Source organism: Rhinopithecus roxellana, chromosome 5 (assembly GCF_007565055.1).
Source record: "Rhinopithecus roxellana isolate Shanxi Qingling chromosome 5, ASM756505v1, whole genome shotgun sequence".
Classification (NCBI taxonomy): domain Eukaryota; kingdom Metazoa; phylum Chordata; class Mammalia; order Primates; family Cercopithecidae; genus Rhinopithecus; species Rhinopithecus roxellana.
Window position 1 is genome coordinate 148,599,313 of NC_044553.1, and position 18,473 is coordinate 148,617,785.

Genomic DNA, 18,473 nt, shown 5'->3' on the forward strand with positions numbered 1-18,473 from the left:
GGTGCTTCAGTCGCCTGTTCAGTTTCTCCGTCTGTGACATGGGGTGGTAACAGTCACACCTGAGAGTGGTGCTGAGGAGTAGACCAGGTGACATAGGCCCGGTGTTTGGAACCACGTCTGCTTCACAGTGGGCGCAAAATACGTTTTTTGCCCCTGTTGTTCAGTCTCTCTCTGAAATCACTTCTGGCACCAAATGGGCAGGAGATTTGATTTCTCTGAAATCTTGATCTGAAGTCCCAGCACATCTCCACTCATATCTTGTCCCGGACCTGTGTGTTGTCCTCGTATGGCAAAACCAATACCTAGACGAGGGGGCAGGGGCACCACATTCAGAAATTCTCCCATCGAGTGGGACTGTAGGAGAGGGATACAAGACTACAAATTGGGTTCAGTGTATACTGCTGTGGTGATGGGTGCACCAAAATCTCACAAGTTGGCCAAGCGTGGTGGCTCATGCCTGTAATCCCAGCACTTTGGGAGGCCGAGGCAGATGGATTGCCTAAGCTCAGGAGTTTGAAACCACCCCAGGCAACATGGTGAAACCCCGTCTCTACTAAAATACAAAAAAATTAACTGGGCGTGGTGGCGCACTCCTGTAATCCCAGCTACTCGGGAGGCTGAGGCAGGAGAATCACTTGAACCCAGGAGGTGGAGGTTGCAGTGAGCCAAGATCGCACCACTGCACTCCAGCCTGGGCGACAGAGTGAGACTCCTTCTCCAAAAGAAAAAAAAACAACCTCACAAGTCACCGCTAAAGAACTTTTTCATGTAACCAAATACCACCTTTCCCCCGAAAGCCTATGGAAATATATATATTTTTTGAAACGGAGTTTTGCTCTTGTTGCTCAGGCTGAAGTACTGTGGCATAATCTGGGCTCACTGCAACCTCCACCTCCCAGGTTCAAGTGATTCTCCTGCCTCCTCCCAAGTAGCTGGGATTACAGGCATGTGCTACCACACCCGGCTAATTTTGTATTTTTAGTAGAGACGGGGTTTCTCCATGTTGGCCAGGCTGGTCTCAAGCTCCTGACCTCAGGTGATCTACCCACCTCGGCCTCCCAAAGTGCTGGGATTATAAGCATGAGCCACTGCACCTGGCCGGAAATAAAAAATTTTAAAAAAGAAATCCGTCCATTGAAATGGACTCCTCCAGATCTATAGGGGCTCCAGGAATTCCCTTTAAGGTAGAATGTACAGCTGTGATATAGAGCTGGTAACAACACCAGCCAGCATACAGAAAGTTCACTGGCTGCAGATTCAGCTCATAACTCTCCCATCAACTATAGTATCTTCATTAATTGATGTAAAATGGAAGCTTAGAAGAATCAAGTAAGAATCTTGCCTATGCCACAATGCTGGGTGGCAAAGGCAGGATTCGATCCTGGATGATTGGACTCCAGTGCCCAGCATCTCAACCCCTGCCCTACACAGCCACCTTCAGAATGTTGTCTTCTCTCCTGTCTCCTTCCTGGTTATTGGGAGTCAATGACACTGACAGTAGAGTCTCTCCCACGACCCACTGTGAAATTCCTCCCATGATTCCTCATAGCCTTTGGGAAGTGGTGCTTTTCCACAGAGCTTCTCAGTCAGTATGGCTGTGCTTAGACATTAACACTGACTTTTTGTCTCCCTGTGGGTTACTGTCTTCCAGTTGAGTTGCCAAGCTTTCATCTAAGGTATTAGACATTAGATTTGGGGGAATTTTAGTTCTGTTAACATTCTGGGACTTTTTTCCCCCCAACTTTTATTTTAGATACAGGAGGTACATGTGCAAGTTTGTTACATGGGTATATTGTACTCAGGTAATAAGCGTGGTACCCAATAGGTAGTTTTTCAACCCATGCCTCCCTCCCGACCTGCTCTAGTAGTCTGAAGTTTCTGTTATTCCCATGTTTATGTCTGTGGATGCTCAATGTTTAGCTCCCACTTATAAGTGAGAACATGCAGTATTTGGTTTTCTGTTCCTGTGTTATACACTTAGGATTATGACTGCCAGCTCCATTCACATTGCTGCAAAGGACATGATTTTGTCCTTTTTTAAGGCTGCATAGTATTTCATGGTGTATATGTATATATAATGCCACATTGTCTTAATCCAGTCCACTGTTGATGGGCACCTAGGTTGATTCCATGTCTTTGTTATTGTGACTAGCAAAGTGAGGAACATACAAGTGCATTTATCTCTTTTGAAAAATGATCTATTTTCCTTTGGTAATACCTAGGAATAGGATTTCTGGATCAAATGGTAACTCTAAGTTCTTTGAGAAATCTCCAAACTTCTTTCGACGGTGGCCAAAATAACTTACATTCCCACCAACAGTGTATAAGTTTTCCCTTTTCTCTGCAGCCTCGGCAACATCTGTGGGATTTTAAGGGCAATCTGAGTTATTTTATCCAGGATCTTTTCCCATGAAAAATAATGCAGATATTTTTGGGGATTGAAACACACATGAAAACTAGAGCATCCTGTCCACCCCAGAGAGACAGACAGGTTTTCTTTTCTTGTGGGACAGAGTTTTGCTCTTGTCGGCTAGAATGCAATGGCGTGATCTCGGCTCACTGCAACCTCCGGCTCCCGAGTTCAAGCAATTCTCCTGCCTCAGCCTCCTGAGTAACTGGGATTATAGACTTCCACCACCATGCCCGGCTAATTTTTGTATTTTTAGTAGAGACGGTGTTTCACCATGTTGACCAGGCTGGTCTCGAACCCCTGACCTCAGGTGATCTGTCCACCTTGGCCTCCCAAAGTGCTGGGATTACAGGTGTGAGTCACTGCACCAGGCCCAGACAGGTTTTTTGTTGTTTCTCTCTCTCCTGGACCAGAGATCTCTAAGTGCATCTCCTACCTAAAAGACTTTGCCTTTTCGGCTTCCATTCTCAGCAGCTCAATGAGGCACAGGCGGTACCCAGATGTGTAAGATCAGTCTCTAGGCTTCCTGAAGACCCCGTCTTTGCCTCTTCACATTCCTGTTGGGCAGGAGTTAGCTTCTCTTGTCTCTTTTTCTCTCCTGATCTTTCCCCTTTTCTGACAACTCACTCATCTCGCTCCTCCACTCAGTTTTCCTTTGACATGAATTTTTCTCTTCTCAGCCGAGCCTCCTAATCTTGTTCTTCCTCAAGGACACCTAGGAATAAAAGCCTGGCATGGCCCTGAGTGCCTCCTCCTCCTGCGTATGCCTTTTGGCCCCTCCCTGCATTCTTGTTGGGTGTCAGGAACTGAGTGGTTTCTGGGCTTTCTCTCCAGACCCCTTTCCCCCTCTTAAAACAGTAACATTTATTATTTCCACAGAGATTCTTTGAAATCTATGATCATATAGGCCATTCTTTGATGAGTTTCTGGAAACCTCACTGAAAACATGTTCTCTGGAGACAGTTTTCTCTCTTGGCACAGCAGCACCCAGATGGCAAAAAGACACCTTGTCCCTGTCACACATGCATTCCTGTCTTTGGGGACTCTTGGGATTTGCTTGACAATAGTATCTCTTTTATGTCTTTGAAGCCATTGCGTGATCACTTGAGGAATCCTGCCAGAATTGTCTCACAGGATGATGTGCATTCTGTTTCTCTCCCGGGCCACGTGTCCTCCTGGGATGGTCAGATTAAGCCCAAGGGAGATGCCATCCTATCCAGGTTGGGCAAGGAAGGTAGAAGAGTCTCAGGGAGTTCTTTTTTTATGAGGTATCACTGTCTTGAACTTGGGATCAGCTACTTTCTTTTCTTTTCTTTCTTTCTTTCTTTTTTTTTTTTGAGAGTCTCGCACTGTCACCCAGGCTGGAGTGCAGTGGCGCGATCTTGGCTCAGTGCAAACTCCACCTCCCAGGTTCAAGCGATTCTCCTGCCTCAGCATCCCAAGTAGCTGGGATTACAGGCATGCACCACCACGCCTGGCTAATTTTTGTTTTTCAGTAGAGATGGGGTTTCACCATGTTGGCCAGGCTGGTCTCAAACTCCTGACCTCCAGTGGTCTGCACGCCTCAACCTCCCAAAGTGCTAGGATTACAGGCATGAGCCACCAGCCAGGATCAGCTACTTTTCAACTCCGTTTTGCTACGTGAGGTAAATGGGTTACATAAATAGGGTGAGGTTGGGTCCACCTATCCATCCAAAGCATTCAGCAGCACCATGTCTCTCATTCACACTGGTCTCCTGTCTCCTGATTGTCCAAGCTCCTTTCTTCTTCAGGCCCTTTTCTTCTCTCAGCTTTTTATAAAACGGGGTCCCCATCTTCAGCCTCACCTGAAGACGTGAGATCTTCTCTCACCCCCTTGGTGAAGTGGTCCTCACCTCACTTATTCCCTCTAGAGTCCTTACCTGAAATTACAGATGTTAGAGAAAAACGGGGTCCCTTGACTTGAATATACAGGACAAATCAAGTGACAGAACAACCAACACTGGAGCAACACAAGTTTTTATACAGTTGATGGGGACGTTCTGTGTATGCAAACTAAGTACCACCCACCCAGTGGCCTTGGGTTGTGGTTGTTGAGGGTACTAGGGTACTCATGGGTTAGAGTCCCAAGCTTTGAGTTTTAACTGCAAAATCCATTGTCTCCCCAAATCAAGGAAGTTTTTTTGTTTTTTTTTCTTTCCTTTTGGCCATTTTTCTTGAAGACCCTTGAATCCAGCTCTAAACAGACAAGGACAGGCAGCAATTTGTGTCCGAAGAGAGCCAGGCACATTTATTTTATAGCTGTAATTTCTGCATATGAAATAAAAGGTCCTGGGTTAAAAATAATAACAGTCCAGCAAAGGTTTCGTGCTTCCTAGTAAGACTGCATGATGAGTGTTGTACAGGCCTTGGCAAAAGCAGGGGCATAGAAGGAGGTTTTCTGTGGAGACAAGGAGCCCTCCAGAGACCTGGGCAGGCTGAGCCAGCAGTGCTGGTAGCAGGGGGCCAAGTCCTGGTTGGGGTCAGCTTCTTGGGTGTCTGGTTCTTCTGACACTAGTTAACCCCTGTGACCTTGGGCAGTCCATCTCCCTGGGTTTCAAGGCCTTTGGAAAAAGAGGTGATTCAATCAGAATAGTTTTGCTCAACTCCTATAAATCCTGCCAACTCCCTTTTTATGTCAAAAAATATATATATATATATATATGAGCTGGGTGCCACAAGGCCCCAGAGTTAACACAGAACTTCTGAAGAGATCTCATTTTGACATACTGTACCATCTGAAATGTTTTCCACATCACATACTAATATGCAAAATAAGAAAAGTACTGGGCACAGTGGCTCACACCTGTAATACCAGCACTTTGGAAGACTGAGGCGGGCAGATCACCTGAGGTCAGGAGTTCGAGACCAGCCTGGCCAACATGGTGAAACCCTATCTCTACTAAAAATACAAAAATTAGCCAGGTATGGTGGCTTATGCCTGTAATTCCAGCTACTCGGGAGGCTGAGACATGAGAATCATTTGAACTCAGGAAGCAGAGCTTGCAGTGAGCCGAGATCTCGCCACTGCACTCCGCCCTGGATGACAGAGTGAGACTATGTCTTCAAAAAAAAAAAAAAAATTGGCCGGGCGCGGTGGCTCAAGCCTGTAATCCCAGCACTTTGGGAGGCCAAGACAGGCGGATCACGAGGTCAGGAGATCGAGACCAACCTGGCTAACACGGTGAAACCTCGTCTCTACTAAAAAAAAAATACAAAAAAATTAGCCGGGCGAGATGGCGGGCGCCTGTAGTCCCAGCTACTTGGGAGGCTGAGGCGAGAGAATGGCGTAAACCCGGGAGGCGGAGCTTGTAGTGAGCTGAGATCTGGCCACTGCACTCCAGCCTGGGCGACAGAGCGAGACTCCGTCTCAAAAAAAAAAAAAAAAAAAAAAAAAAATTATGATACTGTCATGACATTTTGTAAATATTTATTATCCTGAAATGAAATTTTATAGATACGATAAACTATACATATATTTTAGAAAGACATTAAACTGCCCTAATTATAAAAGAATAAACAACAGAAAACATTTATAGTAAAATAATATGGGCCGGATGCAGTGGCTCATACCTGTAATCCCAGCACTTTGGGAGGCCAAGGCGCATGGATTGTTTGAGGCCAGGAGTTCCAGACCAGCCTGGCCAACATGGCGAAACCCCATCTCTACTAAAAATACAAAAATTAGCTGGGCGTGGTGGTGCATGCCTGTAGTCCCAGCTACTCTGGGAGGCTGAGGCAGGAGAATCGCTTGAATCCAGGAAGCAGAGGTTGCAGTGAGCTGAGATTGCGCCACTGCACTCCAGCCTGGGTGACAGAGTGAGACTCCATCTCAAAAAAAAAAAAAAGTATGTCAATATATAAATGCTAGAGTCTGACTATAATGAAGTGCTCAGGTGTTTGTACCTACAGGTAGGCTGACACCAGTGCTCTGTACTGCACACCACTGCATTACTTTGATTGCCTGAGATGGTGCACATTTGGTTACTCTTAAAAATACATGTTGAACCTTCCCTCAACTTACAGGGCAGTTGCCTTCCTGGAAATTTCAGTAAACATTAAAATTGTGAAAAAACAAAGAGTATGTTTATTTGTAAAACAAGAATTAGGTTTGGCTCAATACCCATGCAATACCTGCAACTGAGGATTCCTCCCCGGGAGACCGCAGCCTGTCGGCATGGCTCAAGAGTCTGTGAACTGCAAAATCCAGGCTGGGAAGGTGGTTGTGTTCATCAAGCCCACCTGCCCATTCTGCAGCAGGCCCCGAGAGATCCTCAGTCTATTGCCCATCAAACAAGGGCTTCTGGAATTTGTCAATATCACAGCCACCAGCTGCACTAATGAGATTCAAAATTATTTGGAACAGCTCACGGGAGCAAGAACGGGACCTCGAGTCTTTATCGGTAAAGATTGTATAGGCAGATCCAGTGATCTAGTCATTATTGCAATAGAGTAGGGAACTGCTGATGCGACTAAAGCAGATTGGAGTTTTGCAGTAACTACAGAGCAGGCCACACGCTGACTTCCCTCCTCAAGAGCTGGATAGCATTGCACATGATGACAGCACTTCCTGGTGGATGAATTTGAGGGGCACAAACAGCTTTTTTCTTCTTTTGGCTCAGTATTTAAGAGTGGATCAACTTGCTCTTAACCACGGGGCCAAGAAGGTTGACAGGCCATCTTGGTTTTCTTCTTGATGTGCTCCTTGGTTTTCAGAAGACTGTGACACATTCTGGTCTAGGATTCGCCCACTGACCCTCACTTGTTCTTTCTCTTTGGCACGCGTTTCTTACTGTTCTCCATGTTTCGGCATGCCTCTGCCTCTAAGCCAGTGTTTTTCAACTATGTTTATACAGACTCCTTCTCTACAATGATGAATCCATGGTTGGTTTTCTGCTACTGCCTATTAGCTGAAGTCATTTTTCTGCTTGACTTTATGGAGTTGGTGTTATGAAATCAGTGGGTATTTTGAATGTGTTCTTTCAAACTACATGCATCTCTCCAGAGACTCAACCCCACACCATCCCATCCCACCTTGAGAATCACTGCTCTGAGCCAGTGTTCTCCACCTTGTCCTCTCACAGATCTCATAGGAAATGGTCAACAATTCTGTGAAAGATTCTGTGAAAGATCTCAGGACCCAACTGGAGAAATCATATGAAAAGTTAAGCATAGTTGGTCTTGCTGTCACATGGATCAGAGGCACAAGTGCAGAGGCTATAGTCATGTGGGACACTCTGTTATTTAAGATGGCCATCCATATAATCCTGAACACTGTGTATTTATTTGATTTAGAGTACCAGCAAAAATTAAAGCACAAAATGTAAAACATCTGAGAAAACTTACAGCCCCCTACCCCAAGAGTGTATCTGGGAAAGAGGCCCCAATGCTTTGAAAACTTAAGAATCCCCTATCATGAAGTTTGCCTGTTCTATAATTGTAAGATTGTTAATTTCCTTCTTCAGTCTCTAGTAAGAATGTTTAATTTCTTTTCTAATAAAAAAATACCTATAGATAAAAAAAAAAGAATTAGGTTCTAAGCTCAGATAAATGCAGACATGTATATATAAATATCCAGTGAGACATTTGGAAGTTGTACAGGATGCAGGACTTCCTTTTCTTTTTTTTTTTTTTTTTTCTTTTTTTTTAGGTGGAGTCTTACTCTGTTGCCCAGGTTGGAGTGCAGTGGCACCATCTTGGCTCACTGCAAGCTCCGCCTCCTGGGTTCACACCATTCTCCTGCCTCAGCCTCCCGAGTAGCTGGGACTACAGGCGCCTGCCACCACGCCCGGCTAATTTTTTGCATTTTTTAGTAGAGACAGGGTTTCATCATGTTAGCCAGGATGGTCTCGATCTCCTGACCTCATGATTCACCTGCCTCGGCCTCCTAAAGTGCTGGGATTACAGGTGTAAGCCACCGCACCCGGCGCTTTTTTTTTTTTTTTTTTTTTTTTTTTTGTGAGAAAGGACTTGCTCTGTCACCCAGGCTGGAGTGCAGTGGTGCAGTCACCGCCCACTGTAGCCTCAGCCTCCTGGGTTCAGGTGATCCTCCCACCTCAACCTCCTGAGCAGCTGAGACCACAGGTATGCACTACCACAACAAGCTAATTTTTGTATTTTTTGTAGAGACAGGATTTTGCCTTGTTGCCCAGGCTGGTCTCGAAATCCGAGGCTCAAGTGATCCATCTGCCTCAGCCTCCCAAAGTGCTGGGATTATAGGCGTGAACCACCTCACCTAGCCAGGATATTTATTTAATGTGCTGGACATGTAACAGCCCTACCCACTCCACACTATATGCCAATCATTGTGACAGCCAAACCACCTGCCGAACTCAAATTTCCTGAATGGCCTGTAGGGGCAGCGCTGCCCCTGTTGAGGACTATCTTTAAGGAACCCAGAGGTGTGCTAGTACAGCTTTAATAAGCATGCAGATTACCAGCAAGACTGTATAAAAATGCACCTGAGCCAGTGTGGTGGCTCACGCCTGTAATCCCAGCACTTTGGGAAGCCAAGGCAGGTAGATCACTTGAGGTCAGGAGTTCGAGACCAGCCTTGCCAACATGGTAAAACCCTGTCTCTACTAAAAATACAAAAATTAGCCAGGCATGGTGACAGGCACCTGTAATCTCAGCTACTCGGGAGGCAGAAGTTGCAGTGAGTTGACATTGTGCCACAACAATCCAGCCTGGGGAACAGACTGAGTCTTTGTCTCCAAAAAAGAAAAAAAAAAAAGCAACTGATTCAGGAGCTCTAGAGTAGGACCTGGGATTTTGCATTCCATGTGATGCCACTGCAGCTAGTCTGGGGCCACACGTTGAGTAGCAAGGACATAAGGAGTCACACAGTGCCCCCTGAGCTAACTGTTTGTGGGTTCAGGGCATGTCTTTCTAAAGCGGCATGTCTTTGAGAGCCACATACTATTGAATCTCCTGGGGTACTTAACAAATATGCATATCCCTGGCCAGGTGCAGTGGCTTGCGCCTGTAATCCCAGCACTTTGGGAAGCCAAGGCGGGCAGATCACCTGAGGTCAGGAATTTGAGACCAGCCTGGCCAACATGGTGAAACCCCGTCTCTGCTAAAACTACAAAAATTAGCTGGATGTGGTGGCAGGTGCCTATAATCCCAGCTACTCAGGAGGCTGAGGCAGGAGAATCATTTGAATTCTGGAGGCAGAGGTTGCAGTGAGCTGATATGGCGCCATTGCACTCCAGCCTGTACGACAAGAGCAAGACTTTGTCTCAAAAAAAAAAAAAAAAAAAAAAAAAAAAAAAACCACAACAAAACAAAACACATCCCTGAGTCTGAGTCTCACTCTGAAATCCCTGATCAGGAACTCCCTGCAGTAGCCTATTAACACTTAATTCCCTGAGTGTTGCCTTAAAGCCACGAAGCTGAGAACCCCAACTTCATTTCTAGGCATCTCCAGATCTTGTGGATCTTTGCAAAACAAAGCTCTAGTTCTCCATCCAAATCTCAGATTCTATGCAAGTCAAGAAACTGTCCTGAGGTGTCAGATAGAGGTTGGAGAGTTGGCCACTCACTGAGGTTCTGGAAATTTTCTTTTTCTTGACTGAGTATTGGTTACAAAGATGCTCAAGCCATTTATACATTTATTCACTTTTCTTCCCGAATGTACATTACATTTCACATATACACAGAGAAGAGGTCCTCTCCTTATTGGCTCTAGGAGATGTGGTTGATTAGCTCAGGGAAAGAATGAGGGGAATTGTTAGTTGCTACTCAAGCCCAATTATTTCCCAGCTGTGTCCTTATTCAGTGAATTTCATTGATTCTAGTCGGGCAGTGGGAGAGGACAGTATGGAAGACAGTGAAATGTTCGCTTTTGTTGTCCTGAGACCAAGCAGAGATGTTGACCTGCACTTCTTTGGAGAAGGTTATCTGGGACATCTGGAGAAGGGGCTGAGCCCTTTCGTCTCTAGATGTAGAATGTCCCTCTTGTCCCTCCCTGTGACATCACTGCCCCAGATGGCTTGGCCACAATAATAAAGCCACTTTCCCTCTGTGCAGGCAGTTGTTTACCATGGAGTATTACAGCTAAACCTTCTCTTGTGACTATTTTTTTACCTAAATAAATAAGGTGACTGATTCCTTCAGGTGAATCGACTTCTTTAGTAATTCTGGCCCCACCCCTTCCACGCATCCCTCACAGGTGGGTCACTGGGCCACCTCCAGGCTCTTAAGAGAGAATCTACTCCTCCTGGGGAGTCTAAGGATCCTAGGCTAGTTGTTCAGCAGAAAATCAACCTTGGGGCTGGCCACACCCTGACCTTATATCCCAATTCTGGGAACTAGGACGTCTTCTCTTAGACCAAGGCTCAGCCTCAGCACCACGTCTGGTCCCTGTGTCTTTGCCTGGAATTCAGCCAAACATCCTGCCCTGCTTGTTCTCCTTGGCCCTTCTTACCTTTTTCTCACATTCCTGCACCATCCTGCATATCTCTAGCAATGCCATTTACGCTGTGTTCCATGGGTAAGGCAGTGCCACTGACATGCAGGGACTCCCACCCACCAAGTGAAGCTTTTAAAAAGTTTTTTAAAATGAAGCAGATCATTTCACTCACTTGACTCATCATCTATTCTTGCTCTGCTGGTTCATGTGTGAACACAAACATCCAGAAGAACTGGATGAGCAATGCAGTTGATTCATCCCGGCCAGTGGAGCATCTCTAGAGTATCTGAGAAGAGCCATTCAGTTCTTCCACGGCTCAACTACAAACAATGCAAATCATCAATCTTGTAGTCGTCGCTGCAAATATTATTGGTAGAAAAAAACGCAAAAGGAAATACAATAGTTAATATTGCAAGTGATAAAAATTTGTTGCAAATGAGAAACTGCAGAAAGTAAACGTGGTACAGTTGAAAAGTACAACAATTGAACTGCAAAAAATTAAATGTGATAGAAAACTCAAATGAAATAAAAGCAACAGAAGGAAAAATGCACATGGTAAAATTTTTTTAATCAACAGAAGGATCACATCTTGGCAAATCTGGAGATGTGGAATTTGATTCAGGAAAATCGATCTTGGTGGAAATGTGATCATCCAAGGAAATTCAGATTGTCAAAAAACATGATGGACAGCATTCATATAGACAAAAAGTAATTGACGAACCAAATATTTTTGGTAAAGTTTATTGTAAAAAAATCTTGAAAAGATTTTTTTTTTTTTTTTTTTTTTTTTTTAAAGACAGGGTCTCGCTCTGTCACCCAGGGTGGAGGGCAGTGGTACCATCACAGCTCATTGCAGTCTCATCCTTCTGGGCTCAAACAATCCTTTCGCCCCAACCTCCTGAGTAGCTGGGACCGCAGATGTGTGCCACCATGCCCTCCTAATTTTTTGTATTTTTTGTAGAGACAGGGTTTTGCCATATTGCCCAGGCTAGGCTAGTCTTTAACTCCTGAGCTCAAGCAATCTTCCCTCCTCAGCCTCCCAAAGCACTAGGATTACAGGCATGAGCCATTGCACCTGGTTGAAAAGGTTTTTTTTTTTTTTTTTTGATGGAAAAACATGGTACTGGTTTACCTGCATGGAAAAATTGTTCAAAGAATTAAAGTAGCTTGTAATGGAATTCACTGAGGAAAATACTGTCTCAATACAATTTCTTCAGTGGTAAAATTCAGATGAAAAAATATATTCATATTCATAAAGACAAAACAAAAATGTTTTTAAGTTTAAAGCACCAATTGAATCAAATAGAGTGTTTGAAAATGGTGGGGTACAAATGAAACCTGATGACTAAATCAATGCACCATCTTCGATTGGATCCTGGAGCAGAAAAAAGACGTTGATGAAAAATAGGAGAAATCCAAATGAAGTCTGGAGTTTGCTGGGTAGTAACATACTAATGGTGGTGTTTTGAGTTTTGATCCATGTGCCATGGTAATGTAAGATCTTAACATTAGAAGAAACCAAAAGGGACCGGGCATAGTGGCTCACGCCTGTAATCCCAGCACTTTGGGAGGCTGAGCCGGGAGGATCATCTGAGGTCAGGCATTCCAGACCAGCCTGACCAACATGGTGAAACCCCATGTCCACTAAAAATACAAAAATTAGCTGACCATGGTGGCATGTGCCTGTAGTCCCAGCTACTTGGGAGGCTGAGGCAGGAGAATCACTTGAACCCAGGAGGAGGAGGTTGCAGTGAGCCAAGATCGCACCACTGCATTCCAGCCCGGAGGACAGAGTGAGACTGTCTCCAAAGAAAAAAGAAAGAAAAGAACGAAAGAAAAAGAAACCTACAGGGATATACAAGAACTTTCTGTATTATCTTTGCAACTTTTCTGTAAGTCTAAAATTATTCCCCAAAATATGGTGGGGTCAAAATACCCTAGACCAAAGAAAAATCAAACTCGAATTTTCATTGCAGCTCTTCCTTGAGTACCTTGGCTCACTTCCCAGTGGATCCCCTTAGCTGTGCCAATTTATTTCCAATTTCTATCCAGAGTATCATAGTTGTTACCACCCTTCCCTTCACCACCCTTTGTGGACTTGTGTGTACTTCCAGCCACCAGCCTCTCCCCACATATCTATACTCAGGCTCCAGACAGCTTCCTGTTGTTTCTCTCTGCACCCAGACCCCCTTGGACTTCCCTGGGTGTAGACCAGGGCGTTCAAACTTGGCTGCACATTGGAATCACCTGAGGCGCTTTAACAACTACTGACATCTGGTTGCCACCCGCAGAGATTCTGATTTGAGTGGTCTGGGGCATGACCTGGGCTTCGGGATTTTAAAACCTCCCCAGGTGATTCTAAGGGACAGCCAAGTTTGAGAAAATGTTGTCAACCTAACTAGAAATTCCTCTGGTCCTGGGAGAGTCCGGTTAAGCCTGGCCTTAATTACAGCAGACCTTCCTCATTCTCAGGACCGTGGAGGTCACCGCATTCTAAGGTAGATGCCTGCACCTGTCTATTTCTCCCTATCTTTTTTCATGTATGTTAATTACAGCCTCCCGGCAGGGATTTTATTCCATGCATCTTTGTGTCTCCACCACCAGGAGGTGCACGCTCCTGATTCTCTGGGTGTTCTTGTGCATCATCCTTGAGAGTGAGACCTAGGTTGTTGGTCTCTCTCCTGGAAACAGATGGCAGTGGCTGTCCTGAGGGATTTCATTGCTAGTTGAGCATCACCAGTGCTCACCAGGTAGCAGCCTCCCAGTGCGGGTTTCTCCTTCTGCTAGGTGGCCCCTCTTTCTACATGCAGGTGCAGGATCACCTCACTTTCTCTGCAGAGCAGAGACTTTGGAGTGCCCTCCAAGTGTGGCCTGGGCAAAACCAGCTCTCTTGTTTGCACTTAAATCCAAAGTCAGATCCAAATCACTTGACTTCTACCAACCCAGTGCAGATTCTGGCAACCAGGAGGAATTGCACCTTCAAAATTTTGGGACTGGGACCTGGTCTCATTTCAGCTCCTGAATGTAAGTGTTCCCAAACACAGAGAGGAGTTTTGGGGTTTCATTGTTTTGGGGTTTTGTTGGTTGGTTTGTTCATAACAGCAGTAGACGGACTCTACCCCGGAGTGACTGAGTATGAATCACTGAAGGGTATTACTGGGGATCTGAGTTGTAAACGTTCCTCACATGATTCTGGAAGAGCCAGCCCGCTGCTGCTGGTCACTGGGCTCCACTGAGAACTGCATCACCACAAAGCACCAAGGGCCCTGATTCAGAACCGGGGGATCCTCAAGAAAAATCTCCTGTGAAACTTACAAAGAAGTCATGCCCAAGCCTTATCCTGGAGAGTTGGAGTCAGGAGGTTCCAGGTGGTGCTGAACATCTTCTTGTGTTTTTTTTGTTTGTTTGTTTGTTTGTTTTGTTTTGTTTTGTTTTTTTTTGAGACGGAGTCTCGCTCTGTCACCCAGGCTGGAGTGCTGTGGCCGGATCTCAGCTCACTGCAAGCTCCGCCTCCCGGGTTCACGCCATTCTCCTGCCTCAGCCTCCCGGGTAGCTGGGACTACAGGTGCCGCCACCTCGCCCGGCTAGTTTTTTGTAGTTTTTAGTAGAGACGGGGGTTTCACCGTGTTAGCCAGGATGGTCTCGATCTCCTGACCTCGTGATCCGCCCGTCTCGGCCTCCCAAAGTGCTGGGATTACAGGCTTGAGCCACCGCGCCCGGCCCCATCTTCTTGTGTTTTACAAACTCCACAGTCAATTCAGATGTCTGACCCAGGGGCCCTTTCTGTAAACAGCCAGCCAGCAAATATTTTAGGCTTGCAGACCATATGGTCTCTGTTGCAACTGCTCAACTTTACGACTGGAGCCTGAAAGCAGCCATGAGTTTACGTAGATGAACATGCACAGGTGGGTTCCAATAACGTGTTATTTAAAAAAAAAAGTCAACAGGCCGATCTAGATTGTGGGCCATGGTTTGTCCACCCCGATAAAACCCTGGGGAGCTATAAAGTGTTCTTTTATGCCCAGGCAATTAAATCAGAATCTCTGTGGGTAGTGCCCAGGCATTGCTATTTATTAAAAGCTCTTCAGGTGATTTTCAATCAGCCAAGATTAAGAACCACGGCTGTAATGCATGGTCATTGCACTACTCATTCTGAGGAGCAGCATCTTGCTCTGATACAGTGTTTAAACTGCTCCGGAAGGTTCTGTGTTTCTTTGTATGTTATTTGCTTGCTTTGTTTTCATTAAATGGAATGATTCCGAGCACATTTTTCTACGCCTGCCTGCCAAAAAACATTGTATTGAGATATGACCCATCTACAGTCAAGGGTGTAAATCTGAAGTGTACAGCTTGATGAGTTTTGACATTCATTGTGTGCATGCTTCTTCACATATATCTTAGCCATGTAACCACACAGATCGAAACATAAGAATACTCAAAGGAGTCCTTTTCTCCCTTCTGAGGCAATAGTCTCCTGAAGATGTTTGAAGCCTGCCTTTAAATCTGTCTTCTCTCTGAATGGATGTCACTAAGTCACCAAGTATTTGGCAATGTGCCCATAAATATTCTCAGCATTATGGGGGCAAAAGCAAGCATGGCTGTGGTTGAGATTTTCTATTGCACAGTTTAGTTATAAACTATTGCACAGTGATAGCAATTTTCAGTTGCTATGGCAGACCGCGTCCCTGAAAAGGCAGTTCCGTGTGCCCTGCTGGCTCATGTACATCAGGGGACAATGAGGGCTGTCAAGCAGCAAGCAGCCTGTAAGCAGCAGGCCCCGGCTAGCTCCGCTCACCAAACCTCCATGGATGCTTTGGGAAAGGAAACAAGCCCAAGTGGATTTAGACCGCTCATTACAACACAGCAGGCAGCATGAGCTTCGGGTTTGCAAAGGTTCCCCTTGCCCCCCAGTTCCCAGGAGGCCATGTGCAGCAGGCCAGTTGAAGGCTGCATACTCCACGGGTCTGTGTCACAACTGCTCAGGAAATCCCCAGTCTTACAAGGGGTTGCAAGCAAATGTGCTTATCTTTTCTCCCACTGTTCCCATGCACATACATAAATTAACCATGTCAAAATACATCTTATCTTTAGAGAATATATTCCAAAGATGGATGGTTTAAGTCTCAGATACTACTGAACCCTATATGATACTGTGTTTCTTGCACATATCTATAATAAAGTTTAATTTATAAGGCACAGTAAGAGATTAACAACAATAAGAATAAAATATAACAATTATAACAATAGCCAGCATCACTACTCTCATGCTTCTGAGCCATTGTTAAGAAAAAGAAGGGTGACTTGATACAAGCACTGTCATCAGTGGATCTGATAGCCTAGACAGTTACTCATTGACTCAGGGGCAACAGTGTATACAGTTGGACAAAGGGATGATCATGTCTGAAGAGAGACAAAGTAGGACAGTGAGAGAGCTCATCATGCTCCTTAGAACGGCACTAATTTAAAACTTAGGAATTGGGCTGGGTGCAGTGGCTCATACCTGTAATCCCAGCACTTTGGGAGGCTGAGGCGGATGGATCACCTGAGGTCAGGAGTTTAAGACCCGCCTGGCCAACATGGTGAAACCCCGTCACTACTCAAAATACAAAAAGTAGCCAGGCGTGGTGGCGTACGCCTGTAGTCCCAGCTACTCAGAAGGCCGAGGCAAGAGAATGGCATGAACCCAGGAGGCGGAGCTTGCAGTGAGCCAAGATCGCACCACTGCACTCCAGCCTGGGCAACAGAGTGAGACGCCATCTCAAGAAAAAAAAAAAGGAATTGTTTATTTCTGGAATTTTTCATTTAATATTGCTGGACCATAGTTGACCATAGGTAACTGAAACCTCAGAAAGCAAAACCTTAGGTAAGAGGGGACCACTTGTATACAATGAAGTGGTGCTTAGCACATTCACAGTGTTGTGAACCCATTACCTCTATCCAGTTCCAAAGCATTTTCATTGCCCCCACTGAAAACCGCATACCCCTTGAACAGTTACTCCTCCTTTGCTCTTCCCTTCAGCCCCCTGGCAACCACCAGCTTGTGTTCTCTCTGTATGGATTTACCTATCCTAGACAGTTCTCATTAAATGGAATCCTTCAATATGTGACCTTTTGTGTCTGGCTCTGTTTCTTAGCCACACAACAGGTGGGTTCGATTGCTTGGCCAGTGACTGTTCAATGACTACAACCAAGGAGGACTTAACAAAGAGACTTTATTACTTGCAGCAAGTAAGGAGAACACTGGGATAGTTCCCAAAGCAGTGCCTCCCCAAATAATGGTGAAAACAAGGTTTTTATCGGGCTGGTAGCTGAGTCATTGTATGTAAAGGTAGAGTAAATGCAGTGAAGGCACTGTCACCGATCTTGCTTCTACATATGTGTGTAGGAAATGGTGAATAAGCAAGCTCCTCCCTGGGAGAAGAGTTTAGTATGGTAATGAGGGGAGTTGGGCAAAGTTCATCTCCCACCCAGGCATCTCTGGATCCAACCCATGTTTGTTTTCTAGGGCTAAGTTTCTTCCTGGAACTTTTTTGAAACATCAAGGACTTAAGATGTAACAGTTACAAGTACGTACTTTTTCACAGGGCATACCCAAAGTTCCGGGATTCTGGGTTACACTTTCACTTAGCTTGATGTTTTCAAGGTTTATCCACATTGTAGCATGATTCAGTACTTCATAGGGTATGGATATGTGGGTTTCCACCTTTGGGCTGTTAGGAATAGTGCTGCTATGGACATTCGTGTACAGGTATTTGTTTGAGTACTTGTTTTCAATAGTTTTGGATGTTGAAGAGTAGAATTGCTGGGTTATAGGATAATTCTGTTTAACTTTTTGAGGAACTGCCATACCATTTTCCACAACAACTGCAACATCTTACATCCCCACGGGAATGCACAAGAGTTCCAGTTTCCCTGCATCCTGGCCAACACTTGTTATTTTCATTTTTTAAAATAACCAAAATCAGACCCAAACTGAAGGAAAATAGAGACATGAAAAACCATTCAAAAGATCAACAAATCCAGGAGTTTGTTTTTTGAAAAAATTACTAAGATAGACAGTCTGCTAGCTAGACTAATAAAGAAGAAAAGAGAGAACATCCAAATAAACACAACTAGAAATGACAAAGAGGATGTTACCACTGACCCCACAGAGATAAAAATAACCATCAGAGACTGCTTTGAACACCTGTATGCACACAAACTAGAAAACCTAAAGGAGATGGATACTTTCCTGGACACATACACCCTCCTAAGACTGAACCAGGAAGAGACTGATTCCCTGTATGGACCAATAACAAGCTCCAAAATTGATTCAGTAATAAATAGCCTACCAATCAAAAAAAAGCACAGGACCAGATGCATTCACATCTGAATTCTACCAGATGTACGAAGAGTTGCTGGTAGCATTCCTACTGAAACTATTCCAAAATATTGAGGAGGAAGGACTCCTCCCCAACTCATTCTATGAGGCCAGGGTCATTCTGACACCAAAACCTGGCAGAAATGCAACAAAAAGAGAAAACTTCAGGTTAATATCCTTGATTAACATTGATGCAAAAATCCTCAATAAAATACCTGTAAACTGAATCAAGCAGTACATAAAAAACTAATCCACCATGATCAAGTAGGCTT

General features: G+C 44.9%; 1 protein-coding gene and 1 pseudogene across 1 annotated transcript in view; both read left to right on the forward strand.

Moving 5' to 3' along the window:
* The window catches only part of KCNK13 (potassium two pore domain channel subfamily K member 13), a 140,935-nt gene that overhangs the window by 53,761 nt on the left and 68,701 nt on the right, over positions 1-18,473 (forward strand). The gene's annotated exons all lie outside the window — the stretch shown is intronic.
* On the forward strand, positions 6,606-6,884 carry LOC104670548 (annotated as a pseudogene).